The sequence below is a fragment of the Rhopilema esculentum genome, chromosome 9, assembly GCF_057945365.1.
Source record: "Rhopilema esculentum isolate cy_ngs chromosome 9, ASM5794536v1, whole genome shotgun sequence".
Lineage (NCBI taxonomy): Eukaryota > Metazoa > Cnidaria > Scyphozoa > Rhizostomeae > Rhizostomatidae > Rhopilema > Rhopilema esculentum.
In genome coordinates this window covers 13,260,457-13,274,419 of record NC_142823.1, presented here as the reverse complement: position 1 = coordinate 13,274,419, position 13,963 = coordinate 13,260,457, and the positions used below count along the sequence as shown (strand labels likewise).

Sequence of the window (13,963 nt, the reverse complement as noted above, 5' to 3'; positions counted from 1 at the left end):
TTACATAAAGAGAGAGTGGCCTGTACGGGAGGAATTGGTGCCCTGCAGAGCAAGGAACATCATCAACGAGCCACTGGTGAACAGAAACAGGATCCTATTCCCACCTCTGCACATCAAACGTGGCTTGATCAAGCAGTTCACAAAAGCTCTGGACAAGGATGTTTCCTGCTTTAAATACTTGTGCCAAGCTTTTCCAGGTTTGACAATAGAGAAATTGGAAGCTGGGATATTTGACGGTCCACAAATTCGTCAGCTCATCAGAGATCCTGAATTTGAAAATTCAATGAGCAAAATGGAGCATAAGGAGTGGAAAACGTTTGTTCATGTTGTGAAGAACTTTCTTGGCAATAATAAGGCCAGAAACTACAAAGAGCTTGTCAATAAAAAGCTCATTCCTAATAAAAACCTTGGATGCAACATGAGCACTACCTGTTCTCGCATTTGGATTGGTTTCCTGAGAATCTTGGATCAATGAGTGACGAGCAGGGGGAAAGATTCCATCAGGATATGAAAGAGATGGAGACCAGGTATCAAGGACGCTGGGATGCAGTTATGATGGCTGATTACTGCTGGACTCTAAAGAGAGACATCCCTGCTGCTGATCATTCCATAACATCAAAGAAGCACAAGTTCAAATCCTGAATTTTGAACAATTATAACTTAACAGAGCTGTTCTTGCATAGATCAAAATACATACTGATCAAGTTTTGGATCATTCATTTCATAAAATCTGCTAGAAATGAATACTTGCTGTCTAAATCCGATTTTGGATCAGAAGACCTAGAATAAATCAACCTTTATAAAAAAGGAACTTTAGTGGAAAAATCAATATTTTCCAATCAAGTTAGCACATAAACCTGACCTGATACAGAAAAACGGAAATCATTTTTGGATTCAGCGATGCAAAATGTTCTAAATCAGATGAAAAATCCTAGACACTTTGAAAAAATTTTTTTTGTAACCCAGTGTAATTGTTGGTGTATCTCCATCTATATGATCTTTCCTTCTTTTTGCCTTTAAAGGTTTCAGTATTATTGCCTTTACCTCCTTGTATAAACTCAGTTTTAGAATTGTCACTGTTTTCCTCATCATCATCTTGATCCTCACTTTCCCCAAAATCCATCTCTGAATCATATGTATCACGAGATGACAGTACAACAACTGAACAACATATTATGCCATTTATCATTGATCCTAAGGAATCTCCAAAGCAAATAAAGGGCAAATGCTCTGCTTGGCCATATGGCCTTTCCAGGCCTGAAAGGGTTCATGTCTATTTTCTCAAAATCCAATAGAAATATATTTGCACAATATACGAGGCTGGAATCAAAATTAATCTGCTTTGCACTTTTAAAGAACTTGCTTTTGCCCTATTGTTGCCTTAATATTTCCTCTCCTGTGCCTTGGTGTCGTGGAGAAACAATGGAAAGCGCATTCTAGATCTCCTATTGTCAAAAATTTTAATTCGTTTTTGAGAGCCAGGACAAAGTCCAATGAAGATGTAAGCATTTTGATGCCGGAAGTAAAGGAGATTGATCCGAGAAAGCATTGGCTACAAGAATTCTTTGCTATAGTCATCCATTGAACCAACAAAGAAGCCTGGGAATCAGCGAAAAAAAACCTAGAGTTCAAATCTGAGGATTTCCTTATTGAAAAATTTTGAAAGATAATAGAGTGTTTATGATTCTGGACACACCACATGAAGACACGCCTAAGGAGTCTAGAAACTGCGTGACGAGCCCATGCGTGACGAGCCCCTTGGCTGCAAGAGCATCTTCATCGTTAATCGTACAGTTTCATCTAAGGGAAGTCTGCAGTAAGTGCTGTATTGTTTTGTTGTTGTATGGATGCTAATATTCACCCTCCCTCAAAAAAGGCCTCCCTCGAGTAAGCCCCCACCCTAGAACTACAAATTGTCAATAAGCCCCCCCCCCTCAAATAAGCCTCCACTACTACCGTCAATTCTCAAATTTGACCTCTCAATTTGATGATTTTTGCCATTGGAGTTTTATTGAATTACAGCAACAAAATCATACTTTTGATAGTAATTAATTAAATGCTTATAGAGAAATTTCCACTGAAATAAACGAGGTCTTTTAATAATGTCTTCTTAATGTCAACAATGATTCTTTAAGCCCTCCTCTCGCATAAGCCCCCCCTCGTATAAGCCCCCCTCGTATAAGCCCCCCTCGTATAACCCCCCTTGTATAAACCCCCCTCGTATAAGCCCCCCCCTTGTATGAGCCCCCCTCGAATAAGCCCCTAAACAAAAATATCAAAAATAAATAAGCCGCCAGGGGGCTAATTCAAGGATTTACAGTATGGTAACCCCCGGTGGTTTGGTATAATTGTTTTGTTAGGTTCTTCCTGGTTGTGTTTGGAGTATGATGCTCAAAAAGTTGGTCTTCGTATTGGATATTAATCTGAAAGGCACAACACAACAGTAAGAACGCATTAAATTCTATTCCAAAGACTAAAATAAGCTCAAGGTTTCTTGATTGATTTTTGATCTTTCATTCTGATAGGATTTCCCTTGAATGTTCATTTTCTTGGGGCTACTGTAAAAAAGCCAAGGAGCACCGGTCCTGACCGTGAAGAAGCCAGAGAAGACCTGTTCGTTCTTCCATTAGAGCAGCGTCCAAGCGAGATTGGAATTAACGTAGCAGAACTGCCCTCTGATGAAATGCTTTTGGAAATCTCAACTAATGAATTTTTGACATCAATACAAGTTTTAGCTGCCTCAAGTGTCCCGTACTGTCTAGAAAACTTGTAGCATGTCAGAAGAGGAACAGTAGATTTAAGAAGGAGGTTGATGCGTTTAAGGAGAGGATAGAGGAATTGCGAAACAAGCAGGTATATGTAAACAATTCTTGCCTTTGTTTGCTAAAATCTTGACCAGATGATATTGAAGGGCTGCCAATTTTCTTAATACTCACACTTTTTAGCTGAGCCAAACCAAGTACCAAGGCTTATAAGCTAGATTGCAGAGTATTGCAAGTGCACACCCGAGATAATTTTTTGAAATGTCTTTGCACACCTTGTAAAGGGGTGAAATTTGAAACCTGGGCGTGACATGAGTGTAACCCATGGACTAGGGCAAATGAAGATTCAAAGTCTCATTAAAATCAACATAATCTTGCATTGATTCGATAACAAAATAACCATCAATCATGTACATTGCTAATATTCCCTTCCTAATGAATATTCTCGGAATCTAACAAAATTGGGTGTACTATTGTGCACAATAACACTTGCACACTTAAATTTTGCTCTTGCACACCAAAGATCTCGTTTGAAACTGTCATACACTGTAGTCCTGCTTTAGAGAATTTCTTTGTTGGTACACAAATTATCCTACAAGGCTCTACATGGGTGTGATAAAAATTTAAAATAAAACTACATATGAGATACAAATATACCTACTTGAGAGGGCAAAATACTTTCAGATAGAACAATAAAAATGGTCTGTTTGAAAATGATATTCCTGATGCTCGTATCATTATTGTTTTACTGCGGGTCTTCTAAATGCTGGGATTCATTTCCAGTTATAGTGGAGATTGGGATGAAGATGTAATGGAGATGAAGATGTAATGGTAGTGGAGATGGATATGGTAGTGGAGATGAAGATGTAATGTACGATGTTTTGGAGTATAGTACAAATTTAGATTCCAGTGGCAGTGATGCTGATAATGATGAAAAAGGATATTCTGACCCAGAGTCCCCAGAGAAAGTTGGAAAGGCTAACAGGAACAGAAAAGGAAATGCAATCAAGTAAGAATCTTTTCAATAAAAAACCGAGTAGAAATGTATAGTACCAAGGTTTTGATTTGGGAACATTTTCAAACCAAAATTTTCAATGGGTGAGCCCTTTGTTTTTATTTGCTCTGCCAATGCAAAAGTCAGTTTAAATTCCTTAAAAAAATTGAGAACAATGGAAACGTGGTGTTAACACATTTGTTTACAGTTTTGTTTTCAAGCCCCTTTACCTTCAGCCCATTTGTTTATAGAATGAAACTTGATGTAGAATTACCTTCCCACCACTGAAATCTAAAATTGTCAAGTACTCCATCATTTTGATACAGTTAACTAATTACAGTCACATTTTTTCTACAGCACTGATGAGAATGTCCCTATCCAAGATGAGCCCAAATTCATTGTATTCCAGTCAATGTTGGTTAGACTTTTCTCTTTGTTCTGTTTTAAATGTGGCGAAACCAGCTCTTGAAAATTACAAAGTACAGGACAATGGTAAAGGTCATTTAAGCCTGTAAGAACTGCAAAGGGCCCTTCCTATGGGGCAGCCAGCCGTTAGTTTTGCTGCAAGTGCATCTATCAGCAAAGTTCTGCTCATTTTGCGACACATGGGTGTATGCTGCTATACTGCATGAATTTGTTAAAGCATCAGAAAAAGTTTTTGTTCACAACGATTCTGAGTTACTGGGACAATTGCAGAGAAACAATGTTAGCAGCCCTCAGACCAATGCAGAATCCTATCTGGAGTGGAGATGGCAGATTTGATTCCATGGGTTACAATGCAAAATATGGCATATATTCCATGTATTGCACGTCCCATTCCAACTGTAATGTTTTGAATAAATTAACATCTTATGACGTAATGGTACTTAGAGTTAGTTGTAGAGCAGGAGGCCATGGAGTCAAACGTATTATATGTGAGCACATGATTAGGCCCTTTTTAACAACATAACATTTGGCGGCGAGGATTAAAACAAAAAGCAGATAATGTGGAGGGAAAGCACATGCCATTTCTGTTAAGTTTCAAAATTTAAGATGGCGACAGCAGCACAATTAGATTTATTACCGCTTCCACCGTTCCACCCTGTGTCCTACACGACGTCCATAAGCCAACGATGGCAACAATGGAAACGCCGTTTCGAAACTTATTTACTTGCCGTGAATATAACTGATGATGCTCAGAAACGTGCCTTGCTTTTGTACCAAGCAGGTGCCGCCACTCAAGAAATTTTCGATTCATTCCCAGTTTAGCAAGATGAAGCTACAGATTACAATACAGCGTTGGCAAAACTTGACACTTACTTTGCCCCGCAAAAAAATGTTGACTTTGAAATTTTTCAATTTTGCCAAGCCAAACAGAAGATTGGAGAAACTACTGATAAATTTGCTACACGACTTTGCAAACTTGCTACAAACTGTGAATTTACAGATTTAGATAAGGAAATTAAATCTGCGATTATACAAAACTGCTCGTCTAAGCAACTCAGAAGGCTTGCTTTGCGGGAAGAGAAGCTTACACTTGCTGTGTTGTTATCAAAAGCACAGCGTGAAATCTGGAAGCCAGCGATACACAAGCTAAAGTTATCTGGAAGTGTTATCTTGTTATCTTGGTAAAGTTATCTTGTTATCTGGAAGCCAGCAATACACAAGCTAAAGATATAGAAGAAAGTCTCATGCAAGTGGAAACTGCTCAGGTGGTTCGTAAGCCTCAGCTGGAAACCTGTTTCAACTGTGGTTTTTCATTGCCTCACCGTACTTCCCCTTGCCCCGCCAAGACTCAAAGTTGATGCAAATGTGGGCGTGTTGGACATTTTGCTAAAGTCTGTAAAAGCCGCGCGAAACAACCGCGTGCCGTTAACCACGGGCCTACGCATAACCATAAGAAAGGAGGTCATAAATTCGCAAATCAAAAAGGAAAAATACATCATGTACATGGAAAAGCACCTCAACATACACAAGAGCCTACTCCAGAGTCCAGCAGCGACAAAGGTTATTTGTTTACGTGCGATGATCAACGCGAAATAAAGATGCCGCTAGTCCGTGTAAAAATTAATAACACCCCTGTGAAAATAATTTTGGATACAGGAGCATTGATTGATATTTTGGATGAATCAACATTTCATCAGGTCAAGGCAGCTAATAATATCCATCTTTCTCGTTCAATGACAAAGCTTTTTGCATATGGTTCTGAACAACAGCTTCCAGTTTTAGGAAAATTTCATGCCACGATCGAAACAAAGGACAGAACCGTTTGTCTACATGTGGTTCGGGGCAATTCTGGATTTTTGCTCAGTTACACAACGGCTGCTGACTTAAATTTGATTCAGATTAAGCTAAATCCAGTGGAAACAGGACGATCTACCCCTGCCACTACCGAGAATTTGGAAGCCAAATACCCGAAACTATTTGATGGAATAGGAAAGCCTAAAGACCATGAAATCAAACTGCATATCGATAGCACCGTTTCGCCGGTCGTTCAGCCTGCACGACGTATACCATTTCATTTGCGGAAAAAAGTGTCGCAAACTCTGCCTGATTTGGAAGACCAAGGCATTATTGAAAAAGTGGCAGAAACAAGCACCCCCTGGGTATCAACCTTGGTCGTCATTCCAAAAAACGACAGAACTGTTCACTTATGCGTGGACATGAGAATGCCTAACCGCGCGATTCAACGGGAACGCCACCCTACCCCTACCATCGACGACCTTATACACGCATTAAATGGTGCTACAGTTTTTTTCAAAGTTAGATCTTCGCTCTGGCTACCACCAACTGGTTTTATCAGAAGAAAGCTGTCACATCACTACTTTCGCTACTCATAAAGGGTTACGAAGATATACACGTCTTAACTTTGGAACGTCGTCAGCAAGCGAAATTTTTCAGAACACCGTTCACGAACAAATTCGGAACATTGAGGGTGCCGTAAATATCAGCGACGATGTTATCATTTATGGTAACACCCAAGCCTATTATGACCGCGCGTTACATGCGGTATGCAAACGATCCCAAGATATGGGGTTGACATTAAACAAGGCAATGTGCGAGTTAAACAAAAAGGAGATCACGTTTTTTGGCTGTGTTTTCTTACCCAGGAATCTCTGCCGACCCCATGCAATTCACAACGCTGCCGCCATAGTCAGTCAAGGATATTCGCAGTTTCTTAGGGATGGCAAACTACTCTGCAAAATTTATTTCACAATTCAGTGATATCAGCGAGCCCTTGCAAAATTTAACAAAGAAAAACAGTGTTTTCCGGTGGACCCCTAAGGAACAAAAGTCATTTGATAGCATCACGTTGGCATTGACTAGTGACAGGGTGATGGCATATTTTGACCAGACAAAACAAACTGAGTTGTTTACGAAAATTTGGTTTCCTAACATCGACAAATTGTCTACCATGCCAAGCCATTGGTCCGGAAAATAGGCCTGCCCCATTACCTATGAACGAATTGCCTCTGAAGCGCTGGCATACCGTACACATTGATCACTATGGACCGTTTCCTACCGGAGAATATATTCTCGTAGTCATCGATGCTTACTCTAGATTCCCAGAAGTGGACATTGTGCATTCCACATCAGCCTCTGCGACAATTGCTAAACTTGATCGAATTTTCGCAACACATGGATTGCCCCACGTTGTTAAAAGTGACAATGGCCCACCATTTAAGAGTGGTGACATCAAGGATTACATGAAAGAAAATGGCATACATTTTCAACCCATAACACCGTTGTGGCCCCAAGCCAATTCCGAAGCTGAGAACTTTAACAAACCAATGACTAAAGCCATCAAAACAGCACAAGTGGAGGGGAGAAATTGGAAAGAAGGGCTTTAGGGTCATTCCATGTCAAATCATCCAGAGGTTGTGACCATCATGTCTCAGATTTTGATTATATTTTGCACAATCAAAGCTTCTAATGAGATTACAAAAACTGCGAAATTGCAGCTTTATATCTTGAATAGTTTGAAAGTTATCGCAATCTGAAATTTATGCTGAATCAGCAAATATGCAGAAAATTGGGCGTGGTACGCACTGACCCCTATCTCCTTTAACAGTTACAATTCAAAAACTATTGCAGATATCATGCTATAAATATGCAGGAAACCAAAAAACTAGCTTAAAATTTCAAAATGCAACTTAAAAATATCTGTGATGCTTATTTACTTGACAAATCAGGCTTTTTCCTAAAATGATGAAAAAATTGAGTTGTTCGCAAATTCCTTGAAATTTAAGGGTGTGGCCAAATAGATACAAGCCCACCTTTAAGATTCATTGAAACATAATAGTTTTCTCTTAATTTAGCACAATTTTCATCAATTGTATGTGAAGGCACAAGGAGTACCAGACATTTGAAAATTACAGTCCATTTTCACAGAATAATAGCTCTGAAACATTAGGTGTAGCCTCATATCTCTCTAAATTTCATTGTAATGTTTCCTGAAAATTTCAATTTATCAAAAAAACTATTATTTGGCAGTTTCAGATTTATATATATTTATCTCAATTTCAATTCATTTACAGCCATAACAGGCTGTATGCAAAGCATCAATATAAATACAAAATGTCCTGTTGGTTTGTTCAAATCCATATCATTTAAATTGTGAAGTATTTTCTTGGTGCTGTTTTGTTTACAATATTTCCAGCAAATGTAGGGAACTGTGGCTGGGGTAGCAGAGTGCTCTAGCCTTGAGCTATTACCCCCTTTTCCCCAAAACACCAAATTTGTAAGAAGATTTCAAATATTTCTGCTCTGTCAGAAATTTTAGTAAATTTTTACAGTTAGCATTTAGCTTCAGGTTTCTCTATCAAGGCAATAAATTCTTCTGTGCTCACAGTTATGTTTAAAGCAAGCTGGGTATTAAATTGATTCCTAGACTAGATTGTTAAGTAATAGGAAATCATGCTTAGGTGTAAATTGATTTAATGATAGTTAACACATCATTTAAATGCTTCCTCCATGGGGTTCAATGTTTTGCCTGGGTGGAAGCTTTGCAGGAACTGCTACCAGCAAATACTTGAATATGATGATAAAAGCCAGTCTGAAACCTCACATATGATTGATGAAGAAGAAAAGGAAGAGGGAGAGGATGTAGAAATCAATGATGCTGAAATTTCTAGAGATATTGTAAATACCAGTCTGGAACTATGTGGTGTTTCACCGATAAAGTTTCATGGCATCGAGAAACGAAGGAGAGTATCGTTTGCAAAGGAAAAGCTTAACAGAGTGTTCAGGGCACAAGAAACTGAAACAGCAAATGCTATTGGTGTTGATGTTCAAGATTTAGAGCAAACCTGTAGCACACAACAGTCAAATACATTACTTGAAGGTAAAGCTGAAAATTTTGACAAGCTCATGTACCTTTTGAAAGAAAAGTTAAATGTTTCATCCTACAGAGAGAAACTTAAAATTCTTACTCTGGTGCCCGAATCTTGGTCAAGAAAAGATGCTGCAAGATTCTTTGGTGTTTCAGAGTATCTTATCCGAACTGCCCGTTCATTGAAAGAAACAAAGGGTATATTAGCTGATCCTGAGCCTAAGAATGGAAAATCCATTGAAGTCTATGTAGAGGAAGCAGTAGGTCTATTTTATGAAGATGATGAATATACAAGGTTATTACCAGGAAAGAAGGATTTTGTCAGTGTAGGAAGAAACAAGCATGTGCAAAAGCGATTATTGCTTTGTAACCTCAAGGAACTTTATATTGCCATTAAACAAAGAAATTCACACATGAAAATAGATTTTTTCCAAGTTTTGTAGTCTGCATCCAAAATGGTGTGTACCTGTTGGGACTCCTGGTTCTCATGCTGTTTGTGTCTGCACATATCATCAAAATGCAATCTTGTTAGCTAGTGCTTTAGGCGTTAGTCATACATACAAGGATTTGATGAAGATGATTGTATGTGATATTGAAAACAGTGAATGCATGATACATCGCTGCCCAGAGTGCCCTGGAACAAAGCCACTTCAGGAATTCATAACTGCAGAATTGGCGAGACAAGAAATTGATGAAATAGAGTACAGTCAATGGCAAAGCACTGATCGACCAACTCTGATAACAGTAAAAGCTAGCACTGACAGTTTTCTAGACACTCTTGTTGACAAAATAAATTATTTGACAACCCATTCATTTGTTGCCAAATGCCAGAGTAGGTTTTTCAAGAGTTGCAAAGAAAATCTTTCACCAACAAGCTGTATCGTTGTTCTTGATTTTGCAGAAAATTACAAATTTGTTGTTCAAGATGAGGTGCAGAGCTTTCATTGGAACAATCAACAGTGTACCTTGCACCCTGTTATCATCTATCATAAAGATAGTTTTGACCAGCTTAAGGAGATGTCTCTTTGTGTTTTGTCAGATGACATAAACCACGATACCCATTGGTCCACAAAGTTCAGCAGATAACTACAGAGTACGTCAAGTTAAAGCTTCCACATATCAAAGAAATGCATTACTTTTCAGATGGATGTGGTGGACAATACAAAAACTTTAAGAATTTTGTCAATCTCTGTAAACATGAAGATGATTTTGGTCTGTCTGCAATATGGTCTTTTTTTGCAACTTCACACAGGAAATCCTCATGTGATGGGCTTGGAGGTGCAATCAAAAGATTAACAGCTAGGGCTAGCCTACAACGGCCTTTAAGCGGCCAGATACTTAATGTTACATCGATGGTAGAATTCTGTAAAGAAGCTATGCCAAAGATTGAATTTGCCATTACAACAAAGGAGGAAATGGTGGCTGTAAGAAATTTGCAAAGACAGCGTTATATGCTAGGCCAAACTGTACCAGGTACTAGAAGTTACCACCATTTTAAACCTTTGCAAGATGGCTTTGGTGTGCAATTTAAACGCCTAAGTCAAGATGATCAGTTTAGTGGTGTGTTTTATTTCAACAACAAGCAAGAAGAAATATCTCAACCTGCAGCTGTCAACACCATGGACTTCATTGCCTGCTGCTATGATGCCTTATGGTGGATAGGTTTAGTCGAAGAGATAGACAATGAGAATCGAGATGCAAAAGTCAAGTTCCTTCGTCCACATGGACCATGTAAAAACTTTACATGGCCAGCAAGAGATGATGTCTGCTGGGTACCTTGCACACAAATAATGTGTAAAATAGAGCCCCCCAACACTACATCTGGTCGGGTTTACACTATAAGCGATATTGATTTGAACAATATCAACAGGAAATTTGAAGATTTTTTATCATGATGTTATGGATGCTTTCTGGTAGTTCAATTATCGTGGTAAATAAATTGAAATTGAGATTTATATAAATCTTGAGCTGTTATTGACAATTTTTGATAAATTGAAATCTTGAGGAAATATATGAGGCTACACCTAACGTTTCAGAGCTATTATTCTGTGAAAATGGACTGTAATTTTCAAACGTCTGGTACTCCTTGTGCCTTCACATACAATTGATGAAAATTGTGCTAAATTAAGAGAAAACTATTATGTTTCAATGAATCTTAAAGGTGGGCTTGTATCTATTTGGCCACACCCTTAAATTTCAAGGAATTTGCGGACAACTCAATTTTTTCATCATTTAGGAAAAAGCCTGATTTGTCAAGTAAATAAGCATCACAGATATTTTTAAGTTGCATTTTTGAAATTTTCAGCTAGTTTTTTGGTTTCCTGCCAATTTTTAGCCTGATATCTGCAATAGTTTTTGAATTGTAACTGTTAAAGGAGATAGGGGTCAGTGCGTACCACGCCCAATTTTCTGCATATTTGCTGATTCAGCATAAATTTCGGATTGCTATAACTTTTAAACTATTCAAGGTATAAAGCTGAAATTTCGCAGTTTTTGTTATCTCATTAGAAGCTTTGATTGTGCAAAATATAATCAAAATCCAAGACATGATGGTCACAAATTTTCCTTTCACTGGATGATTTGACATGGAATAACCCTTTATAGATTCGTTCTAAATTACCGTGCTACTTTTTAATCGCGAAATTCGAAGAAAGTTGCCAGACACAGTGGAAAAGAGTCTATCGCCCTTGGACAAAGAAATTCGCAAAAACGACACACAGGCAAAGGCAACGATGAAGCAAAATGCGGACTGGAAAAGAGGAGCTAAGGAACATAAAATGAGTATTGGCAATCTGGTACTAATTCGACAAAAAAAGAGAAACAAGTTAACATCCAAATTCGATCCGAAGCCTTTTCGTATAGTACAAATAAAAGGAACGATGATCACAGCTTGTAGAAATGGACAATACGTAACAAGGAACATTTCATTTTTCAAGCCAATTCAGGAAAGAAAGGATTTGGAATTTTATAATGATGCGGATGATGAAGAATCATTAGAAATACCTGCGACCGGAGAAGGGCAGCAAGAAGAAGCAGACACCCAGAATAATGCCAGATATCGACAAAGAATAAGAAGAAGAGTTTTGGACAAAACATTCATGATACGTAAGCAGAAAGTACTGTGAGTTTAATGCTTTCACTTATTTTATTTGATTTTCAGATGTTTAAAAAAAATGTTTTGTTGTCGTGTAGACCTAGTTATCTTACTACTAGAAAGTTTGGACTTGCTAATTTGAACTTTAATTAACTTTATATTTTAGCCCCAGAGACTAATCTGAAGAAAGGGAGAGATGTAATGTTTTGAATAAATTTACATATTACGACGTAACGGTACTTAGAGTTAGTTGTAGAGCACGAGGCCATGGAGTCAAACGTATTATATGTGAGCACATGATTATGCCCTTTTTAAAAACATAGCACCAACACTGTTCATTTTGAACTTCTGCAGGTTTGTAATTGGTTTTTTGTGTTTAAACACATATCAAGGTGAAAATTTAATCAGATGTTTATATAGCTTTTGTAACAAATTGTGGATAATTCTCAATTTAATTTTTGTTGATATTTCAGTGTTTGTGTCAGACCGCCATACTGGGATAGCTAATAGAATATAGAAATAGAAAAACAACAAAGTGCATCCTACAGAGCTGTGGAGGGGACAAGGCTCTCTGTGGCGCTGCCAAAGGTTGCAACAAAGATCTTCATTCAGCTTCTGTAGCAAAAAATCCACGGAAATGCAATGAAACCATAATTCTGTCACATGTTCGTTTACTCTGAATTTAGTTTAGCAAGTCTTTGAGTTGACTTATATAAGAGGGGATAAAACACAACGATACAGAGAATGTAGGCCCACAAACAGAAAAACTGGATGAGCTCTGGAGCATACCTCTGAGGTATGACTCTTCTTTCTTGTCTTGCTTGGGGAACTTTGCAATGTATAACCGGATGCTTCAAGACAACAGCAGGGTTGGTCTTTGATAACAGTAGTTTCCCTGCACTGAATCAAGAAAATTGGAAGAAAGTTTAAAGAAAAAAAGTTGCAGTTTTATTGTCCCATCATCTTTATTACCAGCTTCAAACGAATGTAATTAAAAGAACATGAATCTGTTTTTATTTCATTTCCTCCTTTTCTTCCTGCAGGTTAGCTAATCAGTTTCTTAATCGCAAAGCAAAAGTCTTCTCCTTCAATCCAAAAACTAAAGGAAAATGCTATCTTTAAAGTATTGGTAAGCAGATTACCTAGAATAAGTTAGTACTTACCGAGCGGGTTATGATGTCGAAATTCACGCCACATCCATTCTGGGCATCTTGGCTTTGGGGTACATGGTACCCGGGTCTTTCTGCTTTCAGTATCTCGGAAACCATTTGACTAGCAATCTTAGGTTAAGTATACCACAATCCCTTCTGACTGCTTTATCACTGCATCTGCCAGCATATAGGTGTGACACAAATGTTACTGCACCTGAAGGTGCAATACCAAGCAAGCCCTTGGCAGTATTGCAATATTTTTGGTTACAGTATGTTTCACTCTGTGATCTGAGTAAACTAGGCATTTCCATGAATATTTCAGTAGCATCCAATATCACATGTGTACTTGGATACATTTCTTTGAATGCATTCGGCATTGTTTCATCAATAGTTGACCTTGATGCCCATATTGGCAGCTGTCTAATTGACCTTGTATATAGGAAATCAATCCAGGTGATGAAGATTCTTGAAAATGCCCAACAGAATTACCTGCCCTATAAGCTATGTCTAAAAGTCCACACTTTTCTAAAAGTCCACACTGTAAATGTACAAGGACGAGAAACAACTCTTGCTCTAGTGCCAGTGTCCTCTTTGCTCCACGCTTTGGATTCTCAGGGCAAATTGTATCTGCATTTGTGTTTGACTTATAGT

The 13,963-nt window shown here is 38.2% G+C and overlaps 1 pseudogene; it reads left to right on the top strand.

Annotated features, from left to right (window-relative positions):
• The first annotated feature begins 8,709 nt into the window (after positions 1-8,709).
• LOC148959755 (uncharacterized) lies at positions 8,710-10,153 on the top strand (annotated as a pseudogene).
• The last annotated feature ends 3,810 nt before the right edge of the window (positions 10,154-13,963 follow it).